This window comes from Pimephales promelas, chromosome 8 (assembly GCF_988280905.1).
Source record: "Pimephales promelas chromosome 8, fPimPro1.hap1.1, whole genome shotgun sequence".
In the NCBI taxonomy this organism is placed as follows: domain Eukaryota; kingdom Metazoa; phylum Chordata; class Actinopteri; order Cypriniformes; family Leuciscidae; genus Pimephales; species Pimephales promelas.
The window spans coordinates 31,995,751-32,010,305 of NC_142776.1; the positions used below are offsets into that span (position 1 = coordinate 31,995,751).

General features: G+C 35.5%; 1 protein-coding gene across 5 annotated transcripts in view; it reads left to right on the forward strand.

The window, feature by feature from the left end:
* Positions 1-14,555, forward strand: part of cntn4 (contactin 4) — a 195,043-nt gene that overhangs the window by 114,918 nt on the left and 65,570 nt on the right. The gene's annotated exons all lie outside the window — the stretch shown is intronic.

Below are 14,555 nucleotides of genomic sequence, written 5' to 3' on the forward strand. Positions count from 1 at the left end.
CATAAGTGACGAAAATTTGTCAATGGCTGGAGTTAATTATTTATGTCTTGTTGCTAATTCAATTCAAATTCTACCTCATGAATTGAAAGTGAGACGGTTTTTTAAATGCTACATTTTGCTCAATCCTGGTGCCTGGTGGAGCTGCATGATGAGACAGATTTTAAACAATAGCACAGCACAGATGTATTACATAAATTGGACAAAGGAAAGACACTGATATCAAAGAGATTAGTAGCAAGCTGTGGTGGAGCTACAGTAACAGTTGTAAGAAGATTAGATGCTAAAGCCTGCATTGAGCTATTTTTGGATGAAATCAATCAATAAAAAAAACTATAAATCAAATCCAGTTGGGTGACCAGAGCTAACTGTTATAAAACAACCTTTTTTTCCGAAACTTGCGGCTTGGTTTAGATTAGGGTTAATAAGTAGAAGTGACCCAGAGTTTAGACTTCAAAATGTTGAATCAAGTTGCATACTTAAAAGGTTTAATTTGTGCTGAAATGTAGCAGATAAGTGGTCTGTCTTACATTCAGCGGGGTCTGCTTTCTAAATGTGGCAGCTACAGAAAGTGGAGAGGCAAAAAAGAATATATATATATATATATATATATATACTGTATATAATATAATTAGTTTGTTTTAATATAATTAGATTGTTTTAAAGCGTTTCTTAGTAATACAGTTGAATTAAACATTTGCCCACCAGTAGACGACATACATAACATGTGTGTATATATATATATATATATATATATATATATATATATATATATATATATATATATATATTGTCTTTTAAATATTGCCCATTTACCGAGACTCCTGGTTAAAAATATAACCCGCCATATTAGGATATAAACAGTATCTGTTGTCTGCAGCTGGCACATGAATTTATTTATTTTTATTTTTGTCTGTCTTTGATGCTGGCTCACAAAATTATGTGAAGTTTTAAGAACTAGTTGTCTTTGTTGGATTTGGTGATAATTTTTTTTTTCCTTTTCTTTTTTTTTTCTAACTTTGTGGCAGCTGGTTGATTTGCCACAGCTTCATTTCAGCTGTCCTCACAAATTAGATGAAAATTAATTTTGGTGTATGAGCATGCTTTATCTTTGACTCGTAGAAGAAGGAAACAGAATGTAAGAGTACGAGACTGAATAATAATTCATTACATTTATATATTATATTTATTTCACATGTACTGTATGTGAAAGTTTATTTGAGAAGAGCAAAAATATCTGCTCATTCAACATTGATAAAAAATGTTTCTTGAGCAACAAATCAGCATATTGGAATAATACCTAAAGAATCATGTGACACTGAAGACTGGAGTAATAATGCTGAAAATTCAACTTTGCCATCCCAAAGAAGGCCAACAGCCATACTGTATCAGCCTGTAGCCCAAGACTGGTTGCCCACTGAAGCTAAGCAGGGTTGAGCCTGGTCAGTAACTGGATGGGAGACCTCCTGGCAAAGGCAGGTTGCTGCTGGAAGAGATGTTAGTGAGGCTAGGTGGTGCTTACCCTGTGGTCTGTGTGGGTCCTAACACCCCAGTGTAGTGATGGGGACACTGTATACTGTCAAAGAGCACTGTTAAACCAAAGTCCTGACTCTGTGGTCACAAAAAAATCCCAAATTTGCCCAGTGGCCTCTGTCCTGTATGGCCTAACCATCCCCATATACATACACACTAATTGGCTTCATCACTCTGTCTGCTCTCCACCAATAAGCGGGTATGTGGTGGTGCAATATGGCTGTCATCGCATCATCCAGGTGGATGCTGAACATTGGTGGTGGTTGAGGAGATCCCCCCCCTTCCATGTAAAAGCGCTTTGAGTGCAGAGAAAACACTATATAAGTGTAATGAATAATAATTATTATTATTTTCATCACAGGAATAAAGTACATTTTAAAATAGTTATTTAAAATTTAAAAATGAGTTATTGAGTTAATTATATTTAAAATGAGCAATTTTACTGTATTATTGTGATCAAATAAATGTAGCCTTGGTTAACATTATTTTTTCCAAAACTTTTGAATTGATTGATTGATTTATGATTATTAATATCATTTTAAAAATATAATTAAACTACTATTATTATTATGTTCATAATGTTTTGTTTAATTATTAACAATAAAACAATTTTAATAATATCATTACACAATATTATTTTCATAAAGTTTTACTATAATATTCATTATTTATTTTAAATATGAATTTGAATTTATTTATTTAAAATTTTAGCATTAAAAAATATGAACATCATTTCACTGCTATTTGTATCGACTACTGAATTTTTGATTTTTAGATGCTAAAAGAGAGTCGTGCATAAATAAATCAGCCAACATTTCTTGTACGAGCCATATTAGGTCCATAACCACTCATAAAAAACATTTAATCATGAATAATTAAGGCTGTAGTATTTCAAAATCGGTGCACATTAAAGATGTGGGTCTCCAGTTCGTGCCTGCTTTCGAAAAAGTGACTTCCTTTGACCCTTTCCTTCCCCCCAACCCTGGCAATGTCAGTGGGTAGCGCAGTAACGACTGAATATCGCAGCATAGCGCTATTCATTACCTTCTGCACTCGGGGTCTGAATGACTGGCTACAGCTTTGAGGACTCGCATGCTGCAGAGAACCTCTCGTCAGGAGCAGGGGCCTGTCTGCCAGAGCAACTGTCAGGGGAAGCATAAGGCAGAGAAGACAGCTGGCCCCCTGCTTCCTTATGCCTGTGGATGCGCTCACACATGCTGATTGAGCTGTATATGATCCACTGGCGAGGGAGAAGGCGAGAAGGGAGGATTGTGGTGTGATTTCTGGAGAAACCGTGTTCTGGCTGTTACGCTGGCTGGACCAATACAAATGCGATGAGATGTGTGGCCACGTGCTACAGTGTGAGCACATATTAGCGTGCCAAACCTCCCGGGTGCGCCGTATACATGTGTGACTCATGGGATGAAATAGGAGCAGATGATCTCTTGCACATTATCTGCATTTTTGCCTCGGTTAGATCTTAGCGTGCCAGCTGTCATCGTCTCACCCAGTTGAAAGCTAGTTGTCTTGTAGATCGTAGTTTGGTTGAAGATTAAGGACAGGATCTGAGTCCGCTGATAGCGTTGTTCATTTGCACATTCTGTCTGCTTGGTTTTAGTGCCTGTTCGCTGGTAAAAGCAAATCAGGTAGTGACATTTACATTGGCCCATACTCTTTAGTCCTTTGCTGACCCATTATAATTAAATCACAACTTCGCTGTCAGTTAAATATGTGTATAGCATTTTTCTTCTTTAAGCTTATGGAGCCCGTTCTCATCCTTTGGTGTCATATAGGTGATGCCATATGACATTTCGTCGAAATACTACTCACATGACACCCTTTAGCGTCAATATAACACGCAGAACCCAAGGTGTCATAAAGGTGACTGGCATCCATTAGCGTCAATAATATGAGATGCAGACTCTACCCCAGACCTAAACCTACCCACAACAGTGCGTGTTATATTGACGCTAAAGTGTGCCATGTGTGTAGTATTTAAATTCACCTATATGACGCCAAAGGATGAGAATGTGTTGACTTATGGGCTCTAAATTCCTAATTGTTTGAGACTAATATTTATTTATGTATTTTTGTAATTAAAAATATTTTATTTTTCCCTACAGCGGTCACAAATAGGCTACATTTAACTTCACTTTTAGACATAGGCTGTATCCGAAATCACATACTTCCCTACTATATAGTCAGTATGTGACGAGTAGTATGTCTGAATTCACAGCACTCATAAAATAGTAGGCAAAAAGTACCCGAATGACCTACTACTTCCAGTGAGATTCTGAAGTGTGCTAGGATGGACACTTTAATATCCCAAAAGGTAACGGGAGAGGGTTTATGAACGGCAGTGAAGCGACACAACTGACGTTGGAAGGTCACATGATAATGACAGTATGATGGATGTATACATCCGGATTACATTCATACTATATAGAGTGTACTTTTCGAAATAAGTACCTACTCAAGAGAGTATGCGATTCTAGACGCAGCCATACACTCACAAACTTACCTAAGCACTTCACCTTACAATTTTTTTAATAATCAATCATCAGCTCCATAGAAGATCCCAAGTGATCAAGGGCTTAGGGCGTCCATTTAAACAAGGGTCCACAAGTAATGTAATAAATGATGTACACCCGAGTGAACGAGATAGTGGGAAGTTAGCGAGGGAAGGGCATAACAATTGGGCTTAGCCTTAGCCTTCATTTGTTTCTCTTCATTTTCCTGTTTATTTTGTTCTAGTTTCCCACCAGTCATTACTAGTTGTCATGGCCATTAATTTAAAAAGCACAGCTGTTAGTTATTTAGTTCATTATCATTGTGTATTTAAGTTTCTCCTTCAGTTCTTTGTCGGATATTATTGTATGTTGTTACACAGTGTTCGATTTTTTTCTTTTCTTTTTTTTTTACTTAAATATGTTTGTTTTAGAACCTTTTTGGCATCTTTATCACCTTAATTTGACCTAAAATGTTATAAATCACAATAACTTAACTTAATTAATTTATTAATTCATTCATTCATTCATGAAAATGATATTTTTTTCTCACTAGTGTATATTTTTAAATGTGTGACAGACTCTTAAGAATACAGTCTGGTTTTTAGCAAATGCTTAAGTTGATGTGACAAAATATAAACATTTTTAAAATGGTATGAACCTCTTTTAAATGGTGAACATATAAGATTCTATACTGTATGCATGATCAGTGAATAAATGAGGAGCAATCTGGTGCCATGTATTATGGGGCTTATTAAGTCATCATTCATGGGGTATTTCATCATACCCTCTCTATTTAACATCTGGACATGCTGTGAATATATTAATTAAAGTCTGATTCAGAGTGTTTAAACAGCCTTTACAATACTTGTATCAGTTATACAAATCAAGATTGGGGTAGTGGATATATCATTACCTTTTTCCCTACATTTTAGGGTAATATGATATATATATATATATATATATATATATATATATATATATATATATATATATATATATATATATATATATATATATGAAGAGTTCAGATGCAAAAGCCTCTAAATGCCATTTGAAATTTTCTTCTTTAATGATGATTTTTATCAAACTTGTATATTTAAGTTCAGTAATTTCACTTAAATAACAATTAATAGGTAATTATCATTGCAATTTAAGTGAAATCACTGAACTTAAATATACAAGCTTGATAAAAATGATCATTCTAGAAGAAAATTTCAAATGGCACTTAGAGGCTTTTGCATCTGAACTCTTCATATACATACATTTACAATGATGTCCAGAAGTCTGACATTAGTGAATTAATAATAATAAAAATACAACTCAATCTGCATGAACTCTGCAAGTTTGTGACCTAATAATTGTGTTCTCCAGCCCAATTTAGGAATGTCCCGAAGATCTTTCTGCTTATGGGTGTCACTTACACTCAGTATCCCAGTTTTTCAAAGTTTCCCTGACAGTTGCTATGAAAAATGTAAATTTGAAGTCCTACATAACTTTATTCGACACTAAAACTTTTTAGATTTTTCTTTTTCTTTCTTTCTTTTTTTTTTTTTTTTACTTTTCACCATTTTTTTCTGTCATAACATTCAAACTTTCATATGTTGCTGTGTGTTTGCTATGGTGTTCTGGGTGATTACTAGGTTCTTGCTTACTGTCCCAAGTCATCAGACACAACCTTTCTAATTCCTCGATATTACTCAGTTTCCAACTTCATTGGGTTTCGCAATAGTTTACCCAGGTGAAAAATGTATGTGTAATTGCTTAGACAAGTAATAGCACACAATTTATCTTGCTCATATTAGTATCTGAAAAGATATTATTTTATATAAATGACAGTAGATCAAATCTTGCATGAAGTTTTACTGGCATATCAGAAAGACTCAAAACATTGCAACAACTTCAAGCCACCCTTGTCTCTCCTTGCTGTCAGTAAACAGTGTTTCCCTCTCCATTGGACACCAATCACACATTATAATGTCTCCAAGGCTTCCTGCTAACAAACACCCGCCCCCTCTCTCTCACACACACACACACACACACACATTTTCTCACCCGTACACCAATCCTGTGGGAATAAATTCAGCCCTACAGGAATACACTGCCACTCATTCCCAACAACAAAACAACTTATTATGTGCTAGGCTCCTATAAGGCTTAGGAGACTTAGGAGCTGCGCTTAGTGCCGTCTGCCTTTCATTATGTCTATAAATGACAATTCGAAAAGCAGTTACCATACAAAATCAGTAAACTTAAGCAGTTTACTTCTATTATTGAACTAGCCTTTATTGTGGTATATCGAATAGTGCAACAGCTTAGTTTTTTGCAGGTTGCTATATGGTTTGGTGTTTTTAATACATGCAGGTGTTTAAATGCTAGGTGGTTACTTAATGGCCCAAATTAAAAGAGCTCCAGGGTCCAAAATGTACTTTTTCCCAATTGTCGGTTATTTTAGATTTATTTGATTTGAGGCATTATTTTTTTGTGTTATTTTTCTTATTTCCACACTGTAAAAAAAATGATTTTTTGGTGAAGTAAATACTAGTGAAAAAAAAACAATGTAATTTACATGAAAAAGTTAGTTCAGGCAAGAATTAAAAAAAACGAAGTAAATTCCATATCAGTACTTAATTCAAGCGAGTAGAAATTAAAGTGTAAATATCAACTCAATTAAATTAAGTAAAAATTACTCAACTTTTCTGATACTGGGGTTCCCATCATGCACTGGGCCTTGAACAATTAATGAAGTTCATTTTTCACTTGTTTCCAGCTGTATTTACACTGTTTTATCAATGATTTTTTGTTGTCAGTATTAGTAACTTGCCATTTTGTGACATTTCGAGTAAATTTTTTTGCTCAAAACGACACATTCAAACACAAAAACGACCCATCAAATGTTACCGCCGTTGTGTATTGTCTACCAAGTATTGAGGTGTTTGCATTCACATGATGCTTAACATCTGAAATGATGTAATATAAATTACTTGGATGATCTAAGTAAAGCACAAACTATAAATGACTAATAAAATTCAATGTTATTGTTTTAGTGAAATTAACACAAAGGCAAAGGAAATCGATATTAATCAACCCTTTACTAGCTGAGTTAAAATGACTTATTTTTGTAAAGTTTACTTAATTCCATATTCCAAGTAAATTTAACTTAAAGATTTCTAATTAAAGCTACTGATAAATATGTTTAGGTTTTCACTTGGCAAATCTTTTTTAAAATGTACTAGCATTTTCTGAGTGAAAAAAGTTAGCAAGCTTTTTTCAAGTAAATCCTACTCCAAATTTTTTTACAGTGCATACAGCAATGTACAGTAACTGCTTAACTTTCTTGTTCAAGTTAAAGATGAGCCAGTCCCGTGTTTTTCTCATGTTAAACACCTGTCACAAAATGTGGAGACACGTTGCACCTTTGTATGTGTCATTTTAATTTTGGTGGTTTAATGTGAGGATTATTCCATTTATTTGTCATCACATTTCTTTTGGGTGAAAAACACCATCTGATTATATTATTTTCACCCTCTGACGACATGTGAGATGTGCCAGATGTTTTAATTAGATGGTTTTTGTATATCTTTGAATTCAATTTAAATCATGTTTTATGTTAGTCACCAGTTACTCATCAGTTAGCATTTTTTATTTCTCTTCCTTTGCAGGATATTTTGTGTGAGACCCAAGTGAGCAGTCAAGCCAAGGACAAAGTATTTGTGTTGTTAATGGAGAGATAATAATAATAATAGAGCAGCTTTTGGCCTCGAGCTATTTTAGACTCAACAAGGTGTCATCCCTTTGTCTTTTGTCCTCTATTCCTTGTCTTCCCGTCCCATGTCCTTGCACGTCCATAAAGCGCAGAGTACAAAAGGAGTTTGCATCTGATCAGTGTGTCAGCTTTCTTCTGAGATGCATATTCCTCATCGCTGGACACGGCGTAATGGGTGTGAGTAAATGTTTGTGTGCGCGAGTGACTTCAGGAGTGGCCCGAAAAATGTGCAGCGTAGACCCAAATGGAGCCTTCTGTGCAGCCGCAGTCAGGTCGGATCAGTCACGCACAAGCAGTTGAGCAGCTTCCACCTCCACCTCAGCCCCCAAAGCCTCTCTGTATTCAGACGCCATACCGCATATTCCTCAATAACCATGTTTAGTGTGGGAATCTAATGCAGCTGACCTCCATTTCCTAATGGAGAAACGGTCCTTTCAGGTGTAGCGAACGCTGAAATCGCTTCTTTTCTGCGCTCGCGCTTACAATGGGCATTATGGCATCTGCCCCGGAGTCCTGCGAGCTGAGAGCACAGAGCATGTGCACTCTGTCTGGTCCCGTTAAGAGAAAAGAAGACGCTGATATTCTGGAGGCCTTTAGCGAAGTGCTTCGCAGACTGCCGCTGTGTTCTCTGATTTTCAGGTTCACTCTTCTCGGTTCTCACTGTGCCTGTCAACACAAGGCCAGACGACGGTAAACGCTGCACTCAGAGACAGACTCGTATAGTGGATCATTTCTCTCTTAGGAAGATATAAACAGAGATGAGAGGGACTGTTAAAAAAAATAAAAATATTAGCCTAGGTCAACGGTACACAAACGGTTCACTGTCAGAAAAAAAGGTACGAAAGCTGTCACTGGGGCGGTACCTTTTCAAAAAGGTACACTTTTGTACCTAAAGGGTGCATATTGGTACCATAATTGTACAAATATGTACCATGAAGGTACCAATATGCACCCTTTAGGTACAAAAGTGTACCTTTTGATACCGCCCCAGTGACAGCTTTCGTACCTTTTTTTCTGAGAGTGTTCGGTACATACTTTGGTTTTGAAGTGACGGTTCGTTACGGTTTCGGTACAAAAAAAAAAGAACTAAACATAAAATTGAACATAAACTAAACATAAATTAAAAAATGTAAAATGTAACTTTTTTATTAGACTGTGGTTTGTTTTTAATAAGTGTGTGTATAAGTTCAATTATAATAATAACAATTCACATGATTGTGAATTTACAATATATATCAGGGCTGTCAAACGATTAATCGTGATTAATCGCATCCAAAATAAAAGTTTGTGTTTACATAATATATGTGGGTGCACTGTGTATAATTGTTTTGTATATATATAAATAGACACACATGCATGTATATTTAAGAAAAAAATATTATTTATAAAATATTTATATATAATATAAATTATATATATAAATCTATACAGAGTATATACATGAAAATATTTATTAAATATATACAAGCATGTGTGTGTATTTATATATATAAAATAATTATACACTGTGCACCCACACATATTATGTAAACACAAACTTTTATTTTGGATGCGATTAATCGCAATTAATCATTTGACAGGCCTATTATATATATATATATATATATATATATATATATATATATATATATACACTGTATATATACATACTGTATATAAACTTTATTTTGATTTGCATGTAATCCTGCTTGCAATCATCATTTTTACAAACAAAGTTTTGATTGCTTAAAAAGTCTTAATTTACAAAGTGCCACTTAACTCAATCCTTTGATCAGTGTTGTTTTTATCATTTATTTATTTACGAAATTATTAATTAATCAATTAACTTTGTTTAAATATTTCCCAAGCAGTAAGCTTGTGTGATCCCGGGCACAATGATTAAATATGCATTATGTTGTCACAACAAGTCTCACATGTATTATTAACAGGCAATGATCAGGCAGCTGTGATGCTATTAAAATTCATAAAGGGTACTCGTATCGATAATGCGCGATTAAGAGGCAGATATGTGCATCTTTTCATAAAGCTTTATTTCCTGCTTGCGGCATGACGGAGCGTAAAAATAATGAATGGGTCTCTTTGATTGGAACTGAGACTGGTGTTTGCGGTGATAGATGGTTTATTTTGTCTGCAGATATGTCTTTTCTCTCTGTTTCTTCACCGGTGTAATAATGGTTTATTACTGCTAAAATGAAATATGATAGTGTTTTGTTGTTTTTTTAAATACTTCCTACACCAGTGTTATCCCCTGGGCTTCCACACCTGCTGCAAATTGGAAAGAGAGGGATTGTTGTCAGATAGACTGTTTATACCATTCACTGTGAACTAGCCTAAAGTCTAAAACATCTATTTTCTAATTGTAGTTCTAGTTACTGTCACACATCAGTAGTGCTTGTGTAAGCACATTAGATAATTTGTCATTGAGCCAGATTACACTGTCACCTTCACCATGTCAAGTTAATGGCAAGAAAAAGTACAAAACAAATTGATATTTTTTTTTTTTTTTTGCAATGGATATGTTGAACTGCTTAAAGTGTTTTTGCCTATTTATTTTCGGTGATGCTTACTAAAATCTGGAGGAAAAAAATCCTAATTGAAAATATTTGTGTGTGTTTATTTCACATATGAAATAAATGAAATGAATGATACTTCAAATCAAGTGGCTTATTGGGGACAGGTGTGGTATTATTTCGAAGATTGCAAAGTTTGTGAATACAGTGACCCATGCACATTCATTCTAAAGTGACATCGCCTGGCCTGTCATGCATAACACAGTGCATTTATTCATTTCGCAGATCCGTGTGAACGGCGATAGTTTTGACAAGTTGTCGTCTGCAAGCAAAAAACACTAAGGAATAACTTTTCCGTTTTTAGTACATCGTTGTTGTGTTTTGTTTACTTTTGAATGGAGAAAACCCCCAAGTTATGTAAATAAGTTTCCCCTCTGTCCCGCTCCCTGTCTGCCATTTTTTAGCCAATCAAGTTGTCATCTGAAACTCACACTAGCAAATCTGCAAATGGCTTTTAAAATTTTTTTTTTAAATATACGAATCACTAAAACTGGCTTTTTAATTTTTATTATATTGTTGTCTTATGACGTTCGCTTGGTTTTTGCATTCAAAAACATCAAAATGAATAAGTAATAGGCGATTTTGTACCCTAGTTTTGAGGGCTCTCACACTGAAGACTTTTAAGTAAACGCCCACTGCTGTAAGTAGATAACAGTTTTGCATATTATAATGAGTTTCAACTCACCCGTCAATGCACTTGGGGGAAATTGTTTTGAAAACATCCAGTGTTGTAAAATGGCCTATGTTATTTAGCAATGCGTGTAATGCGCGAATCGGTGGGCGGGGCTAAACCGGCCGTGTTGAAGTAGGCGTTGATCTTCTTCCGCGGGGGTGGTGTTTTATCCTCTTTGACATCATAGTTCCCCACTTTGAAAACGAGTCGTTTGCTGAGCCTGGTGTCAATAAAAGCTTTTTTTGGACTAACAAGGATGTTTTCAGTTCTGAAACTTACAGGATATTCTTATAATATGATGACCTCTTAGATGTCAAAAGCTCAAGGAAAATTTGTTTTCTCACCCCTTTAATAGATATTTATGCTGTTGATGTTAACTCAACATTGGAAAATCTGCAGTTTTGTACAGACCTGCCCTTAGAAAGCAAAATTTAGTTTCCTTCATCTTTCTTAATACTCTCCACATGTCCGTACAATTTGCACAAATCTTATATGGTCTTATTTTTTCCCTTTTCGTTTTATGTTGACTTCTCTGCTGACTTTCTGCAACCCCAGCATTCTTCGGATAATGCAAACTGAGTTTTGTCAGCATCTGACAGTCCCCTCTAGGGACCCTTCAAAGTGAAGAGTCTTGGCTTCTTGCACATCAAATTTCAGAGTGAACCTTGAACATTTCACATACTGCATGGAAGATTCTTTGTAGCATTTATAATGTTTTTTTTTTTTAATCTAGTTTTTTTTTGGGGGGGGAGTGCCCAGCTGAAAGGTTTCATATCAGGGGAAAAATGTGAAAACGTTGTGGTTTTATGTTATATTTTAATCTGCTTAGATGTTCTCATTTTGTTGTATTATGTGCAATTTCTTTGGACCTTGATATCTAAGCAAATCTAAGCAAACCAATTGAAAAAAACATAAATCTAAGGGTATGAATAATTGATTTAAGAGGGAACTAGAAATTGGTTGTGTTGAGGTTGCATGTTGCTATATTGTAACTGTATGACTTTTCTGTACTATGGTATTAGCATTTGAAGTTTTTACTTCAAAATTCAGCATTGTGAGGAATAATTGCTTGAATGCATGGATGCCATGATTTAAATCAGAAAGCAGATCCTGTTTTGCCATGTGCGATAGCTCAAAATCACATTACGCTATTCAGCTTGTCGTGAGCCCCAGATGTCTGTGCGTGCAGGCATTATATCCCCTGCAAGCGACTTATCAAACATTTGCAAAGCACAACGCTAGCATAAGAGAGATTTAAAAAAAGAAGTATCAAAATTAACTTTGGTTAGTGCCCTCGTGCTGCCCTTCTGTAACCTAACACTTAGCTACAGCTAGCTTTAGCGCTTTGTTTACATCTTTTTAGCCACCCTGCTAATTTTACTGTTAATTACTGGTTAAAACTTTCATTAAAAGTAAGAATTTAAGTACCTGAGCTTGACATTTATGAAAGTCTTGCTTATCTAAATACTTTCCTTATGTTACAGTTATATTGAAGAATCGACCTGAATAATGTTAGCGTAGCGCTCAGGGTTCACGGGTGGGAAAACCAAGCCGCTCAAGCCCCTTCTGTGCGCAAGATAGCCGAAGCCCACAGCTATGGATCAGATCAAACTGTGATAAATGACCAGGGCTCAGGCAGGAATCCTCCAAGACTGTTTTGTTTAATTAGCTAACGAGTGAGTGGGTTTGATTGGGCTAAGCTGGAGAGATGCTATGTGCCTGTCGATTAAATGCGCTGCTGGGGAGCAAAAAGCCTTGGCTGAGTAGAACATTACAACGTCCTGCAAATGGATTTATCATTGACGGTGCAAATGGACTGCTCACATCATGACATGTCCAATTTCAGAGTGGTTTGCTTGAATAAGATAGGTATTCTCTGCAAAAACATGGAGGAGACTGCATGGTGACGGGAAATGCACATTGGCTTATTAATGCTTGAGTGCATTGTTCCTCCACAAATGCCGTTAGATGCTTATTAGATTGACAACTGATTTCTTTATTGCTGTTTTGAGAAGCTATTTAAATTTTTACTTATGCTAAGTTGCACTAAATGCACTTTAAAAGTATTCATTTTAGAGCCTTTCTCCAATTATAAACATGTACTAGCAGTTTCAAAGAATTCAAAGTAAAAGTCAGAAGTTGAATTGTTATCGCAAAGCGCTTCCCCTGATAAGGACATATCTTTTTTCATTTCGAATCACACCTGGATACTAAAGAAATGCCGGTTTCACCTTTCGCTTTTCATGCCTCAGACTTGTCAGCGTAACTTGGAGAATGACAGGGATTGTGCGTAATTGAATCAGCAAAAGGCAAAACAATTGTAACTCCCAGAAATCTGGTTTGAAACTGTTTTTCTGTGCTGGTAGAGGAACGACCACTGACAGATGTGACATTAAGTGTATGCCGATATTTTTTTTTTGTGAAACGAGATTTCCTTAGATTTCCACGACGCATGCGCGAGAATTGCGATCTGAAGTAGTGTAAGTAAGGAAATCTCGTTTCTGGCCTACAAGGAAGAAAAGAAATAGTCGAATAAACTCGTTATTTTTGTTTGTTTTTTCGCACAAAAAGTATTCGCGTCGCTTGATAAACATATAGTTGAGCTACGGTAGTCACTTGGGATATTTAAACATTTTCTTCATTGACTTTCTGGGCCGTCAAGAGGCAGTCCCTCAGGAGCCAATGTGGTAGTTATACAGCTCTCAAATTTAATCAAAAATATTTTCATTTGTGTTCCGAAGACGAACGAAGGTCTTACGGGGTTGGTACAGCATGGGGGTGAGTAATTAATGACTTAATTTTCATTTTTGGGTGAACTAACCCTTTAAAGAATAAAACGTTTTGGGTTTCTAACATTACTTTCATGACAATTAAGTACTTTTTCCTCAAAAAAAGCCAGCCTAATTGTTTTTTAATTACAATAAATAGAATACAGTAGGCCTAGAATAAATTCTAATGTGATTTACGTATACTGAAACACCTTGTTATGCTTAAATGTACAGTAAGTGTACTTTACAATTTACCATTTTTTTGTCATTACTGTAATGGAAATTATATGTTTTCACATCATAGTGAGCTACCAACAATTGAAGATGGGAATTGTCGTGAAAATACAAATTCTTAAAAATATTGTTGTGGAGGAACAAGGACTTTTCTTCACAGTTTTTGTGAGATTCTCACAATTAAGATGGTTGGGCATTTCTATCCGTTTGTTGTGTTTTCAATGGTTTTACTTTAAGATTTGGGTAGTTTTCTTTAAAAACTCTTTGCTTTTATGAAATGCTGTTTGGATTGCTCATTACATGTTGCCTGATTATCCATTACCTGACCAATGTCAAAACGAATAGCTCTCTGGATTGTTGAGCATTGGTTACATACGACCACTTCCCCACTTGAATAGAGGCCAACTAATCACAGGGCACTGGTTATCGTTTCTGTCATTAATTTTCACCCCCTAAGCCACACAACCCTCCTCAGGCTGATTAATTTTCACCCTAGCATGTAGCCCC